This window comes from Sceloporus undulatus, chromosome 4, assembly GCF_019175285.1.
Source record: "Sceloporus undulatus isolate JIND9_A2432 ecotype Alabama chromosome 4, SceUnd_v1.1, whole genome shotgun sequence".
Classification (NCBI taxonomy): Eukaryota; Metazoa; Chordata; class Lepidosauria; order Squamata; family Phrynosomatidae; genus Sceloporus; species Sceloporus undulatus.
This window is the reverse complement of record NC_056525.1, coordinates 241607277-241627037: the sequence shown is the minus strand read 5'-3', so window position 1 is coordinate 241627037 and position 19761 is coordinate 241607277.

Here is a 19761-nt window from a genome sequence, read left to right as displayed (position 1 = left end):
GTACTGGACTGGTAAATATTACTCCCTCTACAACTTCATCCTGATACGCCAGCTGCGTCCCTACCTTGACCGGAGGGACCTTGAAACTGTAATACATGCCCTGGTAACCTCTTGTTTGGATTTCTGCAACGCGCTCTACATGGGGCAACCCTTGTACCATACCCGGAAGCTGCAACTTGTGCAGAATATGGCAGCTCGTCTGGTCACTGGCACTGCCAGGGCCAGTCATATAACACCAGTCCTTAAAGACCTACATTGGCTGCCTATTCGCTTCCGGGCGCAATACAAGGTGTTGGTTATCACCTATAAAGCCCTAAATGGCTTGGGCCCAGGGTATCTGGAGGACCGCCTCTCTCCGTACAATCCGCCACGCACACTCAGATCATCAGGGCAGCTATTGTTAAGAATTCCAGAGGGGAAATATAATTCCACCTCTAGGAGGGCCTTCTCCATCTCGGTCCCCAACCTCTGGAACTCGCTGCCCTTCGAGCTCCGCTCAGCCACCTCCCTAGCCCAATTTAGGAAGGGGTTAAAGACCTACTTATTCGAACAGGCCTATCCTGACCAGAATACTTCCTCTCCTCCCCCCCCCCCCCCTTCGTCAGCATTGTTTCGCCGGCATGAAATTTTATTATTTTTATTGAACTGTTTTTAATTGATGTGTATGGTTTCTTGTTGTATTGTTGTATAGCTGTTGTTCACCGCCCTGATTTTAAGAAGGGCGGTATACAAATAAAATTTTTATTTATTTATTATTTATCCTGTCCAATTTCCATACCCCCTTTCATTCTCTGTTTGGCATGTCTGTTTGAGTTACTATCATGTACAGTGGTACCTCAGGATACGAAATACCCAGGTTACGAAATTTCCGGGATACGAAAAAATCCCATAGGAAATAATTGTTCCGGGTTACGAATGTTTTTTCGGGTTACGAAAAAAAATTTGGTGCTTTTTGGCGCTATTTCACACGGAATCGCGGCTTTTCCCCATTAGCGCCTATGGGTTTTCGGCTTACGAAGGCTTTTCGGGTTACGAAAGCGGCCGCGGAATGAATTATTTTCGTAACCCGAGGTACCACTGTACTTTGTTTCAAAATAAACCATATTTATTTCATTAAACCTGGTGGTCTCTCTGTTATACACAGGTGAAAATGATCCTCATGTTACCTGGCCTCTCGCAAAGCATCCTTTGAGATAAGCAATATCCCAAATATTTAAAGACACTGACACAGTTGGTGGAGACCCACCCAGTCCCCCCTCCTTTTTGCGTAACAACCGTAGATATCTGCTTTAAAGTTTGAACTGAAACTTAATGCAATTCACAACCTTATTGTTACAGAGGTCACCAGATGCTGCTGAAAGTAAAACATGATTGGTGTAATATTGTTCTTCCAGTTTTAACTCAGAAGAGGGTAATATGTGTCAACAATAAGTGGTAATTTGAGAAAGATTTCATTTTTGGTTTACAAAGGCCTCCTTGAGCAGACAGATGTGAACAAGAGGTCAGTTGATGTGCAGTATGTACATTTTCCAGCATTAGTCTAAAAGCAGGATGGAAAAATCCGTCACATTTATTTTCATTGCATTCTTCATAATTCCACAATTATTCTTGTCCCATCCCAGTTCCATAAATAGTACAATAGTGGGTTGTACTATTTATTTTTATTATTGCTATTTTCTACATATTTTCAGGTGATAAGATATCGTTTTTGTTCAGGTTTCATGAGATTTTAGGATAGTTTTGGATCCCTTGAGAAAGACTGGGGAAAGAAAATACAACCACCATGTTTTACCATAGTTGTGTGTGGGTTGAGGTGATTGGGAAGCCATAAATAAGTTCCCCTTGGAAATTGGAGGTTCTGCTGGGACCTTTGGAGGCCCCAATAATGGGTGCTGCAGTTTCCGCACCCCTCTTTTAAAGTCTGTAGACCCAAAACACAGAGCGTGTGAGGGAAAGAAAATGAATGAACTATAAAAACCTGTAAGGTTTTCACCCCTTCATTGAAACAAATTGCAAGAAGATATATAAGAGATTTCTTTTATGTTTCAGCATCCTGAGTCAGATTTACATTCTTCTCCAGAGGGCCTCTCTTTCCTCTCTCCAGGCTTAATGATGTTTATCTCAATCAGAAGGGAGACATAGATTTAAAAGTGGAGGGGAAGAGGAGACAGACAAGCAGACATATTAGATGCAAACATGTGAGTCTATAGGAAAGTGGCTATAAAGGCAAAGCAGTTGAGTGCCTGTCTGTCAAACTCCCCATCTGCTCAGGATTGAAACGAGGACACTGCAGCTCTCATCTACAGGCGGATGTTGATATTTAATGTGATTTCCAACAAAATCATTTACTGCATTCAGAGCAGAGCACCTGACACTCATTACCACATCCCTGATGGCAAAAATCTGGGGAAGAGACACAATTCTTGTAAATACAGCAAGAAGCTTTGCACTCAGTTGGGCAGGACATGGGACTCTGTAACTTAATACATGCAAGTGGATAATGCTTCACTAGGGCAGAATGGGAACACTCCAGATCAGAAGAAGAAAGTGTGGTTTCAGTTTAAGGACATGTTCAGTTCAAGGGTGCAACAGCATAGTTATGCACATTGTCCTATTGCTCAGGGTCACATACCGATGTACATTTGGTTGTATAATATTGCAGTTGATTAACATGACAGAGTTATGCACCTGCTACACACGTTACACTCTATCCCATTGATGTAGTATCTTGGCCAACATTGATTTTACACAGTATGATGTCAAGTCTCTATTTATGTATTTTACAGTATTTTGGTTTGTTTTTTTAAATGTGGATGTGAAGAGCATGGCAATGTGTGTAAGAGATCCATAGAGTGGAGTATGAAGTACTCCAGATTTCAGGTTGTTTCCTACCCCAGATTAAAGGACCTTCTCATTTCCTGGATATACTTCCAACACTTGAAGGAATTTATGCCAAATCTGAAGCTGGTTCTATGGATATCAATGACTTACAAAAAGACAGATGAATGGGACAGACCTGAACTCTCCCTAAGAGCGAAAATGAACAAACTGAGTCTGTTGTAACATCCACAACTGGAACTGGTACAAATGACTTCCCAGTCATTGGACATGCCAGTGGAAGGTAACAGGGAAAGAGGGAGAGTGTAATACTGGTGTATTCAGTCTGCCTTGAATCCTGTTTTTGGAGAAAGGTTGCATATAAATCCAGTATATAAATAAATATTTTTAAATTGATTCATTCAAGGAAGCCACAGCTGTCCTGAGTTTGCAAGACCTAAGTGGGACCATTGATGACAGGATATCTTTGAGGTTTCTCACTCAAAAGGTTGCCACATGTCAAAGTCTATTTGCTGACAAATAACACTAACAACTGGAGATGGTACAAATCATTTCTCAATTATTGATTGCAACAGAAAGGAAATAATTGAAATAAACAAACACAATGGAAGGAAAATTCTCCACTTCTTTCTCTCTTCTACTCTGCCAGCTTCCTGCCAAAAAGACTTTGGATATCTCTGCATCTTCAGTATCACAATTCTTCAAGATGCAGTTCCAGACTTCCCTGTTGAAAGTTTGTGCTTACTCTCAGCCACTGTAGGAAAAACATTTTAGGTTTGTTTGCTCTGAAAGGTAACATAAAAGTCTGTCATATAAATAAATGAAATCATAAATTAAAAGGTATTGGTGCAACTATAGGTAAAATATTTGCATTTTTATAAGTTTTTTAAATCAGTAAATACAAGTATGCAAGGATGTCAGGAAAACACTGCACTCATTGAATATCAATGAACCCATGAACATGATCATTTCACAATTGCTTATTTACAATGTTACTATAACCCACCCCAAGCTGGCAAAAACAGTTTGTCCAGTAAAAAGCCTGGACCTGTCTATGGAATACCCAGTATCAGTGGAAGCTGGTGGTGTCAATATTAGTGGTGTGGGTAATCCACTCTAGGTTTTAGTCAGAATTTTAACTGACAAGGAAGTTATCAACCACCACTGCCCAGTGCACTATTGTAGTACAAAGACATGGTCCTCAAACACTGGCACTCCAGACTTTTGGATTTCAACTCCTATAAGTCCCAGCCAGTTTGGACAATGGTAAGTGGTACTGGGAACTGAAGTCTAAAACATCAGACGGGGCAATGTTTAGGAACCATTTGTATATAGTATAAGGGGATATCCTGTGTGTCATTCATACAAATAACACTAAGTATATGTCTGTCTGTGTGTCACCATATAATGCCAAAAAGGCTGGTCAGATATCCACCAAATTCAGAAAGTGTATCAGGGATGGTCTGTCTCAAACTTTCACTTAAACAAACTTAATCCACTTTTGGAGAAGCCTTAGTTGGTCACTCCACTAATTTCTTGAAAAATAGTTGACTGGTTTCATATCAGATTTGGAGAGTATGTTTGGGATGGGATGGTTTAGAGTGTAAATCCAGTCTCACAGTCTCCAGTGCATCCCAGGAGGTTTTTGTTTGTTTTTTAAGTCCTTTAGGCCATGTTAGGCCAGGACAGACCTTCTTTAAAAACAGTTGGTGAGCAAGAAGTTTTGCAAAGGGCTGTCCTGTATGTCAAATGGCCCAAGGAGAACCAAAAACATGTAAAAAATGCCCATGCCTCTTACAGGGCCTTTGGAGGAATTTTGTTGCAAAATGATTTTTGTGGATTTGTGGGGGTAAAATTATCCAAAGTCCCCGGGGAGGGGGGGATTAATCTTGGACCCCTTGTCTCCCACAGTTTCCCACTTCAATTTATATTATAGGTTATTTTGTGTATGTGAAATTTAGGTGGTCCCTGGTGGACACCCCAGTAATTAACCTAAATAAAGCTCACAGGCACCGGCACACTGATCCACAAAGTGTGATTCCATGCTTATCTGTTCAGGAATAAGTCCCACTGAACAATTGAACTTTCTCACAAGAAAGTTTGGAGAGGATTGCAGTTAAAGACATTTTGTCCCTGGATGATCTGGAAGCTAGCTGACAAGAATAGACTCCTTGCTCTAGCGATAATTGATTCTGTTGGATTTGCCTCTTACATCTCTACAAGGCTGACCAGGCAAAGAAAAGCAGGTTCCACTCCATGCATTATCACATCTAACTGTAGAATTTGGGGGGAAATATAAAGGAATTGTCACAGCTGAATGAAGTATCTCAGAAATGCTTTAAGAAGCTGAGCTGCCCATGTATGCTTGGCCAAGCTATTCCTCACTGGGTCAGCATATGAAGTAATCTCACAGAGTGCATTTCCTAAAGGAGGAATGGAGGAACATGTGGTTGTTCAAATACTGCTGGAATGTTGCTCTTATCTGACACTGCAAGCACAGCCAGTGGGAAGAGATGATGTGAGTTGTTGTCCAACAGCATCTGGGAGAGCACACATCATCCATCTCTGACCTAAAAACACCTCTAGGATTGCATTCACATCACCCCTACTTGATTCAATGGCATACTAATAAGGCATGGGGGAAAAAACATGTGGCCCTACAGATGTAACTGGACAGTGAGTCTTAGCATTCCTCACCACTAGATATGGTGTCAAGGATCACTGGGGCCTGCAGTCCAACAACAGCTGGAAGGTCATCTGTTTCCAACTCTTGTATTAAGAGAACTGATGCGTGTTTAAATAGAGGGGCTCCCCTAACACTCTGCAATTTCTGAGATCAATAAAATTATTTCTCTTTTCTTTTCAAGTGAAGCTGCAGTTGGTGGCTGAGCTCCTACATCAGGGTTGCCTAGGATAATGTGGAGTTGAATATTAATTGTGCTATGTAATCTTTGTGCTGAAAGGAGGCATTGTAGAACTGAACCAAGGGGTAGTCTACATGTAAGTGTATTATGTGCATTGCTGCAGATTTTTCCACATTTGCATCAATGCTTAATTGTCTTCACTTACTTGTGAAAATTCACATCAATTCATCCTCCTTCTGCCAAAAATGTGCAGCCATACACATTGGTCTGGTGGGTGGACAGCCATGCATTCAGTAATGTGCATTGTCTTCGATCCTCTGTTCTGGTAAAAACCACAATTCAATTTTCTGCAGGGTTTGAGGAGTTTCCTCCCCTCCAAAAAAGCCAAATTCCTCCAAATCATGTGTGGAGGGGTCATATTCTATTTGAATAAAATGAGAAATATTTTAATCATGTAGACAAGCCCCATGATCCAAAATATGCAATCAGCCAGACATGTGTATCAGTGTACAATTCACATCCACTACATGTGGGATTCCACTTCCATAACCATGAACTGAATGTTCCAGACCAGACCAAAATGTCCAACCATTTTTATGGGTGAATGTGTGGATAAGATCCCAGTATTACAGCCAATATTTTTCAATCATAATTTGATTAAAGGTTTATGCAATCACTGGGACAAACTATAAGTGCCATAAAGTCATAAGAAGTTACATAGAGCCTGTAGGCTTCCCCTGAGCTTGTGTATCTATAGTTTTTTGACCTCATAGTATAACAGTAGAATCTTAATCTGTATTTTATTTCTTTGGTGGTTGATTAAGTCAGAAAGCCTAGCATCATGGTAGCCAAGATTACTTCAGTCATGGATAGATTGTTATTTCTGCAACATTTGCAGCTGGTGACAAAGTTTAAGGAGAGCCAATATCATGCCCCTCTTGTTCCACGCTACTAATCTTCAGAAATAACGGAAAAGCTCACCTTCTACCTTTCCATTGCTGCCAATGAACGTGTGAGTTTTCCCAAATTCTGAATGGATTCACATGGTCGAGTTCTGTCCCAAATGATTTCATTGTGATGTGAAAAGAAAGAAATATAGTTGACATAAAAATGTTACATCATAGTGCTAAACATGCCAGAAAGCAAGTTATTTTCCCCAAAGAAATATGACTGCTATCAAATGTGTTTCTTTTGAGTTGTCACCTCTGCAGTAAGGTGAATGTCTTGCCAATTGAGCCATGCACCATCAGTGATTGAAAGAAAACGTTGGCTTTCTTAATGTGTGGCTTCTGTATTGAAGCAGAAGGCTTTCATTGGAGGGTGAAAGCTGGACAGTGAAGAAATCTGACAGTAAGAGAACATTTATTTTAAATGTAGTGCTGGAGAAGAGTCCTGGGATACCATGGATGAACAGAAAGACTAATAAATGGCACTAAAAACTTCTGCCGAGAAGCAGGATGACTAAACTTAGACTGTTGTACGTTGGACATATCATGAGATGACATGTTGTTGTTTGTCAAGTCTTTTCTGACTTATGATGCCCCTAAAGTGAACCTCTCATGGGGCTTTCTTGGCAAGATTTGCTCAGAGGGTATTTGCCTTTGTCTTCCCATGAGCCATATGGGGTTTTGTTTGTCAGCACTCTGAATTGTGCCTGGAAACAGACTGGCAGTCAGCTTAGCTATTGCAACAAGGGAATTGTGTGTTCTTTGTAGCCATCCTCAGTGTGCAATCTAGTTTCTGAACACCCTTCAGAAATGGTACCACCGGGAGATATCACCAATGTCCAGGTAGGCCTAAGAAAAAATCATACCTGAAATGGTAGAAAAACCGCTGGCAGTCAGATGTGAAAATACAGTTGGCCCTCTGTATCCAGCAATTCTGCATCCATGGGTTCAATCATCCACTGCTTGAAAATATTTCAAAAAATAAAAATCCAGAAAGGAAGGCTTGGTTTTGTCATTTTATATAAGGGGCACCATTTTACTACACCATTGTACTGTATATAATAAGACTTGAGCAACCATAGATTTGGGAGCAATACAGACTGGCACTTTGTGCTGCCCTGTAGATGGAACAGTGGCGCAGCATCTGCACACTGGATGCAGTGGTTCTACCCCCTTTGTGCCATGACACCACACACCCTTCTAGATGGCGTGTGGCATCATGGCACAGCCCTAGTGCTGCATATAGACGATGCAGCACCAAAACGGTGTCAAAAAGCAACATCGCTGTGGCAGAAAAAGAACCCGCTCTTTGTAGGTTCTTTTTGCACTGAGTTCCGGGCATGGCATCCAGTTGCCACATCCCCAACCCAACTTCTAGAGGCGGCATACAATCATCTGTACAGCCCCTTTGGTATCAATAGCAAGTCCTGGAATCAAGCCCCACAGATACCAAGGGCCCACTGTACTAGGTGACATGCCTGAATGGTTTGGCTCAGCATAAGCTAGCCAGTTAAAATTGCTATCAAACAACTACAAATGTGTAGTGTAGATAGAAGCAAAGAAGGAGTGGGGCATTTGGGGAAAATAATGACTCTGAATGCCTGAAATTTTTCATCAGTCAAGCTCTCATTCTCAGAAGAGTTCATGTTGGAAAGATCAACTGTAAGGAAGTATTGGAGTTACTTTAGTATCCTTCAGTTTAGACTTGCTTACATAACTTGTGATTTGGGACTTTGTCTCCCTCCCTCAAATGTATCTGGATTGTTTTTTGGAACATCTGTCCTTTGTGGGTGGCTTCCTTTGGGACAGTTTGTTCTTCTTCTTCGCCCCCTTTCCAAGCATGAATACTGCCAACCACACCAAACAGGGAGATTTCTTCATTGTGGCATCACTCCAGGGACAGAAGATGCTTTAGAAATTTGCACTGAATACTTAATGATCACGTCCGCTTTTGCATATCATTGTATGCCAGAATGGAACTGGATTGTTAAAATACCATTTTTTTTTAGTAGAAGACTACAGAAGACTGCTGAGAAGGTTTTTCTGTTGTCTCTTTGCTTCTTGAATGCCTGCCTTTAAGATACACAAAATTCATATATATCTTTAGTTACAACAGCCAATAAGCTGACATTTTAGAGGTGACAATTCATGATTTCCATGTGGTGGTGCCCTCCTTGGTTTTAATCCAAACTTTTAAAAAGCTATCTAAGGTGACATACTCAAAGCAGATTCACCACCATGGATAACTCATTTAAAGTTAGTATGCAAAAGGATTTTATAGCACTTTTGAGACTTGCTGTAAGAGAGAAGCTGGTAGCATAAGTTGCATGTGATAGCCACTACTGTACATGCATCTGAGGAAGGAGACTCAAGCCTATGAAAGCTTATGCTACCAACTTCTCTCAACCTCAAAGGTGCCACAAGATTTCTTTACATACTGATTTTCCAGAGATGCACAGCTATGTCTTTGAATTCGAACACCATTTGAAGTTGTAACTGAAGCCCCAAAGGGAGTCACCACCCCACTGGCATGGGAGCTATAATCCCAGGACTCTACTTGTTGAGAGAGGGAGATCAAAATAGAAAAAGAAAAAGAAAAAAAACAATATGCATAATAGTAAAGTCCTAGTACTGCTTCCAGGCAACTAAGCCCTGGTCATTTATACCAGCTCCCCACTCCTGTTGAACCCATAGAGATAAGAGATCATATTCCATCACTCCCATTGATTTGTACCTCTGCAGTTCCTGCTCATCCTCTCTCCCCTTGCCTCATTTTCACTTGCATTCTTCCACCTCATATGATAGGAAACCCACCAGTCATTAACAGGATTGCAAGCTCCTCTCAAGGCATCACACAAGTGTGTGAATCTGGTCAACTAGATCATTCCAATGCAGATGTATGGCTTCTTCTCTCTCATACTCAGGGACTGGGATCTATATTCATTTTCCCAATGCCATGCCACTATTATCAGGAGGTTCTGGTGGGGGCAGTTCTAGCATATCCATCCCAACATACACACACAGCACCCTAGTTTCATGGGGGTTTAGAATGGCCAATTAAGGCTATGGTTATTTCTATTTTTGATCACACTTCGTGAGCAACATGGAAGAAAGTATCAACAGCTTCTGTTTCTGTTTTAAGAGAGGGGGTGAGTTATGTAATAGCATCAAACTCCCACCCACCTTCTTTCACACTCTGTTATATGAACATCAAGCTCAACAAACACATACACACAAGGATACATCATCAAACTTATGATCAGCTCTGTTATGTTGTTCTTCTATTTGTAACAACACTACGACAAAGTTTAATGGACAGATGAGGGGGGAGTAGGATTTAGGGAGAGGGAATGAGGATTGTCATTTTGTATGGGATGTGATTTTTTTTAAAATGTAATTTGCTCTTCAGTATGAGAAAGCCATCCTTCTTCCAGATAGTGTGAGGACTGATGCGAAAACTGAGAAAACATGGGAACCTGAGTTTGGTGGTAGTGGTGGTGATACCATTCCATCTATGAATCATCAGTGCTAGTCTTTCAGTTCTAGGAGTTGGTCATCACTATAATGCTAGGGTTTAGTATGCTAATATAATCACTGCTGGAGTTTTTTGTGGCGTCTTACATACATTGGCCAACTATGGAAGGAATTAGACATTTTTGTTCAAATTAGAAAGGATTCACTAAGTTCAATGTTGCAAAAATTGATTCATGCATATGGTGCAGTTGTGCAAGGGTTCACACGTGTGTTGTGCATGAATGCACATGCACATTTAGCTATGCATTCCATCACATGTTTGTTGTCTTGATTCAATTATTACACAAAATTGCCATGGAAAACAGAGGTTGGAAAGCACAATTAATGTGTTAGCTCATATGCAAAAACCCTTATGTAGTATTTCATCCATTGTCCAGTCAGTGGAATGATAAATTAGAAATCAAAAGAAGCCTGGTTCTGGACCTAATCATGGTTAGAGTAACATCCTGGGGCCAGTGCTATTCAACATCTTCATCAATGACTTGGATGACAGAATTGGGGGAATACTCTTCAAATTTGCAGATGCAGGTAATACTCCAGAGGACAGGATCAAAATTCAAAATGACCTGAATAGACTAGAAAGCTGGGCCAAAGCTAACAAAATGAAATTCAACATGTAGAAATGTAAGGTACTGAACTTAGGGCAGAAAAATAAAATGCACAGATATAGGATGGGGGACACCTGGCTGAACGAGACTACATGTGAAAAGGATCTGGGAGTCCAAGTAGACCACAAGTTGAACATGAGTCAACAGTGTGATGTGGCAGCTAAAAAGGGCAAAGCAATTTTAGGCTGCATCAATAGAAGTATAGTGTCTAGATCAAGAGAAGTAATAGTGCCACTGTATTCTGCTTTGGTCAGGCCCCACCTGGAATATCATGTCCAGTTCTGGGCACCACAATTCAAAAAGGACATCGAGAAACTGGAGTGTGTCCAAAGGAGGGCAACTAAAATGGTGAAGGGTCTGGAAACCATGTCCTATGAGGAACGACTCAGGGAGCTGGGGATGTTTAGCCTGGAGAAGAGAAGGTTAAGAGGTGATATGATAGCCCTGCTTAAATACTTGAAGGAATGTCATATTGAGGAGGGAGGAAGCTTGTTTTCTGCTGCTCCAGAGACTAGAACACGGAACAATGGATGCAAGCTCCAGGAGAAGAGATTCCACCTCAACTTTAGGAGGAACTTCCTGACAGTAAGAGCTGTTCGACAGTGGAATACACTTCTTCCTCGGAGTGTGGTGGAGTCTCCTTTTTTGGAGGTCTTTAAGCAGAGGCTGGATGGCCATCTGTCGAGGATGCTTTGAATGAGATTTCCTGCATGGCAGGGGGTTGGACTGGATGGCCCTTGTGGTCTCTTCCAACTCTATGATTCTATGATTCTATAATTAAATCTAAGCAGTTATGCTTGGTCACTAAATCAATGGGAATGTAGCCTTTGTGATTAACTTACTATATTGAATTCAATGAGTTTCTGCTGAGCCTAACTAATTCTGATCTAATCCAGTGTCTTTCTGCTGCACGGCAAAAAGAGATTTTGCCAAAGTTATCAAAAAGTTTTATTTATCAGTTGGATTAAACTGGTATGCTACCTACAAGGCCACAGAACAATCATCCTGTTGTCTTATATATTCAGCTGAAAAGATCCTAATAATATGAAGACCATACATACTTTACTAGTGTTCTTCTATATACATTGGCTAGAATCCTGTTGGTGATATATGTACATGTACATTCCTTCATACCTGTAGTTGCACTTTTTGGACATTACATGATATCCATACTAAGTGCACAGGTGCATACAACTGTAAAATTTCTGCATGCAGCTGCACATTTTCATTTGGCCCCTATTTGTCAATGTTTTCAGTGTAACTCTTGATTTACTAGAACCGTGAAAGTGGCCATTGTACATTGCACAATGGGATAAAAGGCAAACACTTAAGCAAACACAATAAACAAAGACAATTGGTTGCACTATGTCAGCAGAATGATGGGGTAGTGCACTTAAGTAACTGCGTGAAAACTTATATGATATAAGCAAGATGTAGGGTAACAACCATTTTATTGCAAAAATGCTGCAAAATTCAAAATTGTGGGAAACAAAGAAACCTTCCTTTGCTTTTTGTGCAGTTTTCAGACAATGAGGCCATGCTCTAGAAGAGTTTATTTCTGATGTTTCACCAGCAGCTGTGGCTGGTGAAACATATAAATAAACTCTTCTAGAACACAGCATCATAACTCGAAAACCCCACAAAAAATTATGAATGCCAGTCATCAAAGCCTTCAACTCCACATTAAACATTCCTTTGTTTTAGAAAAATGATAGCTGAATTCGTGAGAAATCATCTACTACAACTTCGATGGAGAATCCATGTCTTAAGAACCACATATCTCCCCATACAAATTCTGTGTAGGTTTTCTAAGCTGTCACCATAACAGAATTCCCCCTGACAGTTAATATCTGTTTGGTGTGTTGGGTGGATTGTATTTATGATACAAATCATGGGGATGATCCTCTATGTATGGCCACCTTTGTAAGGATGAATCTAATTAGGGGAATTTTAATTAGCTCATATTGCTGCAAGGGGGGCCCTTACAAGTATTACTTGAGAACGGCTCCCGATCTGTCTACCAAGAGACTAAATAACTCCTTAAGAAATAGTGCAGAGGCAGGCTTTATTAATTAGAATCTAAATGTTTTGAAAAGAGAGCATGCACAGGCCAACACACACACACACACACACACACACACGTTCGAAGCTCAGGAAACAAGGATGGAAGATGGGGGTAGACGTAAGGCAAAACTACAGGTTATACTTACTCCAGTGGAGACCTTCTCCTGGGATCAAATGAAGCATGGATGGGGATGTGGGACACAGTCACTCGAAGTGCATGGTGGGAACGATAGTGCTGGAACCAAGCTGAGCCACTAAACTGACGTAGTCTCAGTCTGTTTCCAACTTAGCACACTGAACCATGAAGTCCAGGGGTATTTAAAGAGAGCCAAACACATCCAAGCAAGAGGTGTTTGATTAGTTTTGTGACACCTGGATGGAAGTACCAGGAGAGCATAATCCGAATGGTCTACAGTTGGGGAGAGCTGTTAAAATGATTAAGTAGGCAAATACTGCACTTCTCCTTAGTCATTTGGATTAAATGACAAACTCATTTGCGATTCTCAGACTATCTGGGAGGACATTGTTTGTAAAGACTGACCTCATTTGGGTGTGTTGCGGACGTGGTCCCACACCTTGGGACTTATGGCTGACCTTAGACCAGAGTGCATCTGGGGTCATATGGATTATCATTTATGTCCAAAATTTCAGAAAAAGGGGTGCTGGGAACAACTTCCACACCATTCCAAAAAAGTGAGGTATTGGAGCCAGCACTAGTAGGGTTGAATACCTGGACTTTTGGACCAGCCAAGATTATGACATCCTCTCATCTCATCCCACCTTGGATTCCCCTGTTCCCTCTGCAAACTCTACAGTAACTGGAGAGGAAATGGAATTTTCCAGAAACAATATGTTGTCACAAGCAATCCCTACTGTAATCCAAAACATCAGGAGGGCAGTTGGAAAATGCTAGAAACTATTTTAGATCAACAATGCCCCCTCCACTTTTGGACTCCTTGAGGGGTGGGCAACTGACATGGGCCCAGGGGCTGTTGTTCATCCTAAAGGTCTGCACAGACTGCCAAATATTGTTGCCTTTGACTGTCCTGAAGTCGATCCTGACTCATGGTGACCCTGTGGTTGAGACATATCCCTCACTGCTCTGCTCAGGTCCTGCAATCTCTACTCATAACTTCCGTGATTGAGTCCATCTATCTGGCATGTGTTCTTCCTCTTTTTCTGGTACCTTCTACCTTTTCTAGCATTATTGCCTTTTTCAAATGAGTCATGCCTTCACATGATGTGGCCAAAATACGATAGCTTCAATTTGACCATTTTGGAGTATTTCAGGTTTGATCTGTGCAAGGACCCATTTGCTTGCCTTTTTGACTGTCCATGGTATCCTGCCAAATATTTGTCCACCCAAAAAAGAATCTAAAATAAGCATCCAATGGTCCAAAAATGAGTATTATTTTATATTTAAACAGTTTATGGACATATGCTGAAACCAATTTAAATGGTGTGTGTGTGTGTGTGTGTGTGTAATTCACCCCTTTTGGGTAGCAGGAAAAAAAAGGTAATTCAGGGAGTCTGGAAGAATTTAGAACCTCAAGGAAAAGAGGCTTTGGGGGCCACATATACCTCCAGTGCTAAACTTTGTCCATTTCTTTGACCACATGATCCTGCTGAGGGCTTGTACTTCAAGAAATTTATCACCACACCAGTGTCCTTCACAGCCTCTCAAACAGCAACTGAAAAGTGCTCAGTGATGGGAAATGTAATCCTCATCTGCCTCCTATCTCATTTAGATCCTACATTCCTCTCCTGTCCTTTGGGCTGTCCTTCTGCCCAGACAATTTGATCATTTGGTAAAGCTATCCTCAGGGCCAGTCAGAGAGGGAAAGAAAGGAGTAATGAAATCTTAACATGTGAAAGACAGGAGGTTTCAGCTTCTCCACTTCCACATGCTAAAATGGGTGAAGGAAAGTGTATGTGTCTCCCACCATGTGTGTAATGTGCATATCAGCCTTCCCCTTGTGCCCACCTTAATCAACAGTGAACTAACTGGGCAAGTGCAGAGAAGAGAATAGCAAACCAAAGATCTCTATAAATAAAATGATGGCACAGCAAGCAAATGTGAGAATGGGTTTATTTAACAGGCTGGGATTTGCTGTGATATAGGTGTGGGTGGTTCTTCTCTGTTGAGAAGACAGCCGTTGAGGAGTGACCTGAAAGGTTAAGAGACTGTGATAATTTTAGAGATTAAAGTAAGTAGACATATTTAGGACTCAAACAATGCTTCAGGTTTTCTATCACATCACTGAATTACAGGCTTCTTTTCCCACCTTGAATTATGTGGCAACCTTAAAGCAAACCAGGATTTTATTGTCAAGATTTCTCCCTCAGAGAGAGTTTGCCTTTGCCTCCATCTGGGGCTGAGAAAGTGTGACTTGCCCAAGGTCACCCAATGGGCTTCCATGACTGAACAAGGATTGGAATCCCAGTCTCCAGAGTCATAATCCAGCACTCAAACCACCACACCACACTGTCTTTCTTACTACCCCCTCCGTAATTCATTCCAGGCAAATAATTAACCAAGGATGATTTCAACCAGGGATATATTCAGAAGAAAAGATTCAGTTCAGTCTCATTTTAGAGTGTAGGGCAGAGGGCTGATATGACTCAAGCCATCTCATTCCTGAGCTAACCCCAAGCCTTGTTTCAGAATGTGAGACTTTGTATGTCTGCCTATGGATTTATGTCAATAAATAAGCAAAGTGAAATAATGTTTTTACATTTTTGACCCAAATGAATGATAGTTATATGCTTCTGAGTATGGCAAAGTTTGACAAATTTCAGAGAAACTGGTACAAGAGTCCTGTATTAGGCTTTTAGAGATGGAGGAGTTCACGAGGTGGAAGAAATTTGTTATTGTTATTAAATGTTCTTAAACTGGCTTCAGGTTACCAAATGAGAGACATCCAAGATGCCCTGTTATCAACAACCTTGCTCAGCTTTTGAAACTCAGGGCTGTGGCTTCCGCGAGGGAGTTTACTCACCTGTAATATGGACTCTGTCTTTTCCTACTTCCTTAAGCTTTACCAAGCACTGCTTGTTTGTTATTCTCAACTAGACTAGACCAGACCCTTGTTGAATGGTGAGTGAACATGTACATAAATTCCAGTGATTGAATGGGCCTCCTCTAGTCAGGATGAACAACATGAGTTATGCCATAGGTAACTTTTCTTATGAGTCATGTCATCTCATGATATGCCCAAAGTACACTAGGCTTAGATAGTCATCTTGGCTTCTAGGGAGATTTCAGGTTTGAAGTAATCTGTCACACATTTATTTATCTTCTTGGCATAGTATATATAGAACTTTCCTCCAGCCCCTCATTTCAAAAGAGTTTATTCTTTTGGTGACAATTATTTTCACTGTCCAGCTTTGACAACCATACATAGAAATCTGAGCTATCTTAAGTTTGAAGCATGGAATTCAGATCACTTCCAAGATAATTATGAAGAACTGGTTAGTACTAATCCATCTCTGTTTGGGAATTGTTATTGCTGAGGGTATTCCTAAAAAAAAGCAAGGCTGGTGCTATATATTCAATAAGACTACTGAGTCTTACTAGAAGCATATGGAAATGCCACATCAATCCACCTTAAAAGCCAGCCACTGGATAGAGCAAAGGAGATCTATTTAGCTTCTGATCAAGGTGCAAAGCAGATGATGCTTTGCCGTCTTTCCTATCATTAAGTAAATCTGCAACAATAAGAAGCAAGGCCCTTTTGAAAATGCTTGTGGGAGGATGGTGGAAATGTTATCTTCTTTGCACCTTGATCTGAAGATGAATGGACCTCTTTTGCCCGATCTGGTAATTGGCTCTTAATGTGGGATGAGGAGCAATGAGGGTTGGGCCAGGAGACATTATTTAATTTCCTCTCCATAACTAAGTAGTTCATTTAGGATATAGACACAGATCCGTATGAATGACAGAGTAAGAGAAGTGCATTGCACACACATACACTAACACATGCAAACTGCATGTGTTACGATATACATAGTGATGTGTTTTTTTTTACATATGAACAATTTATTGGGGATCAAAGTATTTGGTTACTTATTAAAAGTATGTGCTGCTAAATAAATTGGAGCCCCATTAAAGGAATCATATAAATATTAAAAAGTTCCTTTTCTAACAGATCTGAGTCACATTATATTTGCAATCATTCATGTTTCCCCTAGTGTCCATTTATTATAATATAGCCACACTTATCTTCTGCTTAATTAAATTTCCAGTTCCTTTACTAGATAAAATTAGATTTTAAAAATCCTTTGCATGAAAAGAACAGTGAAGGCACCTGATTGCAGATGAACACTGTTAAATCCTTTACCACAGTAATTATGACAGGAAGAAAGGGAATCTATGAAAGGTGTGGAGGATAGTTTGAACTAGTTAATAAAGGCCATAGAATAGATGAGCAATTGAATCTCACTAGCTGGAGTTGGGTGGAGGGACAGTAGCATCCCCATGGCCATCAGCATCCCCACAGGATTGGAGAATGGAGCCTCATCTTGGGAAAACGGTAAATATAGAGTGCCTTTTAGGAGAGATGTTTTCGGAATCAAGGAAGAGTCCTGTTGGACTCCAGTTATAATTGGAGAACAAGTCCTAATAGGAGGAAAATAAACTTGGATGCATGACACCCTTTCCCTCCATGTTGAGGCAAATAAAGTTGACAAAGTAAACTCAGGCTCCAATATTAATCTAGATAGATGGATGCATTATGAATTAATGTAAGTTTCCAAGTACTTTTCAAAATCATCCTATGTTTGACACATTGCATCATTAGGTTCAAAGCTTCTTGGGGCTTTATGCCAGTGTAAGACAATAATGCTAAGAAAGGAAGAAGGCAGCAGAAAGAGAGGAAAATCACACAATAGATGGATAGATGGATAGTCTCAATCAGGGAGGTCATGGGCTTGAATCTATAAGACCTAAGCAAAATAGTGGAGCATTGGAGAGCTTGGAGATGTCTGAGGCCCAGTACAGATGGGCCCTGAGTGATGCCCTCGTCACATGCTAGGATTGCCTCAGGGCAGAGCGTCCACACACCCCACAAACTTAGCATGTGGCGGCAGCATAATCATGGTGGCCTCCCATCCACACAGAAGCCTCCATGATGATGTCATGTGTGTGCTGTGTCCAAAAGGAGCATGCACGTGTGTGACATCTCCGCGCCATCCCAGGCTGCTTACAGCGGCCTGTGCATGGCACAGGAAGGAGCTCCAAAACGGAGCTCCTTTTGGGCACCACCTAATTCCCACAGCAACTAAACAGCTACGGGAACGATGCCAACTAAACAGCTACGGGAACCAATCCTGTGGGGATGCCAAGCGACCCCTTTCTCCCATGGCTGCGCCTGTCAGGGTGTCCTGGGGCATGAAGCCCCAAGGACACCCCTTTTCGGAACCATGAAGAAGAGGCATTTTGGATTGGGGCCTCTGGGTTGCCGGTGAAGCTGCCCTGGCCCCAATATGTGGCACAAAGGGGCGGCTGCAGGCTGCCCCTAAGGGCAGTCTGTACCACACTTGAGATATAGATTTGCCATGAGCTGAGGTTGACTCAACATCAGCTAACAACAAGAACAAACTGGGTGCGGGTTGTGAATTAGCTTTTTGTGATGTTGCTCATGAAGGTATACAGCACCACTTTACACAAGATTTTTCATTAGTAGGGTAAAATGGCTGTTGAATATGACACATTCTCTGACCCCCACCCTTGATCCAAACAGACACTGCTTGGCCATGAGGCTATGCAAGGAACATTTTCTACAAACATTGAACTGTCTCTCTTGTACCACTCTGGCAGCCAAAACTTTGCACTCATATTCTCCACCAGATTCTTATTGGATTCAGTCATACTTGTAGCCCCAATTACTGTAGCCTCATTGATTCAAAGGACCTTTCAGAGGCATCAACTCATTATTCAAGAACTATTCAGTTAGTGATACTTGGTGGTTCTGATGTCAGTAGGGGAGTGAATTCACTCTGTTTTTCTCTGAAATGGACATTAGTTTTCTGATACATGAGCAGCCCATTGGTGACACTGTCTATAATCAGTGTGACAATGCCAGAGTGAAAATTGCATCCATTTTGCATCATGGAAAATTGTCATGGGCAGTGTGGGAAGTGAAGACTGAAATACTCTTAAAACATTTGTCACCCCAATGGTTTTAATTCACCTCGATCACTCCTGTATGGTTTGAAATGACCACCCTGATCAAGCTCCCAGAACAGGAGTATTTTGATGCATAGTAGGGATGATTAGCAAACACAGAGAGATGATACTCCAGTGAAGTGAAAGAGAGAGGAGCTAAAAACTGGTCTACTGGTCTCCAGATTGCTAGTTAAAGTCTTGGCAATGAGGATGGCTTAAAAGCTCTTCTTCTTCTTCTTCTTCTTCTTCTTACTCTTCCTCTTCCTCTTCCTCTTCCTCGGTTTTTAAGAACCTCAAAAGTAAGGGGTTCCTTGGTTTCAGGGATGATTTTGAAGATATAAATAAAAGTAGCTGAACAAACAGTCCAGGACAAAAAGAAGCTGTAGGGTCCAATTTGTTTCAAAATTTTATAAGGAGAAGGGGAGAAAGAGACAGGCATGAACACAAAATGCAATGATGACGCAGTACAGACCACTGAAAAATGGTTCTTTTTCCTCCACATGGAAGCTGCAGCCACCAAACCACGTGGCTTCCCTGTGGCGGAAAAAGAACCTGCAAAAAGTGGGCTCTTCCACCCCATCGGTTACATTGGCACACTCATGACATAACTGGCGAGGTGCGAAATGTGGAGGCTATGCATCCATTACATCATAATGGTGGCGCCCATGTACATGCGCTGCCAGTAGGTGCTAGGGTTAGGGACCATGCGGTTGCCACGCAGTCCTATAACCCAGCACAGT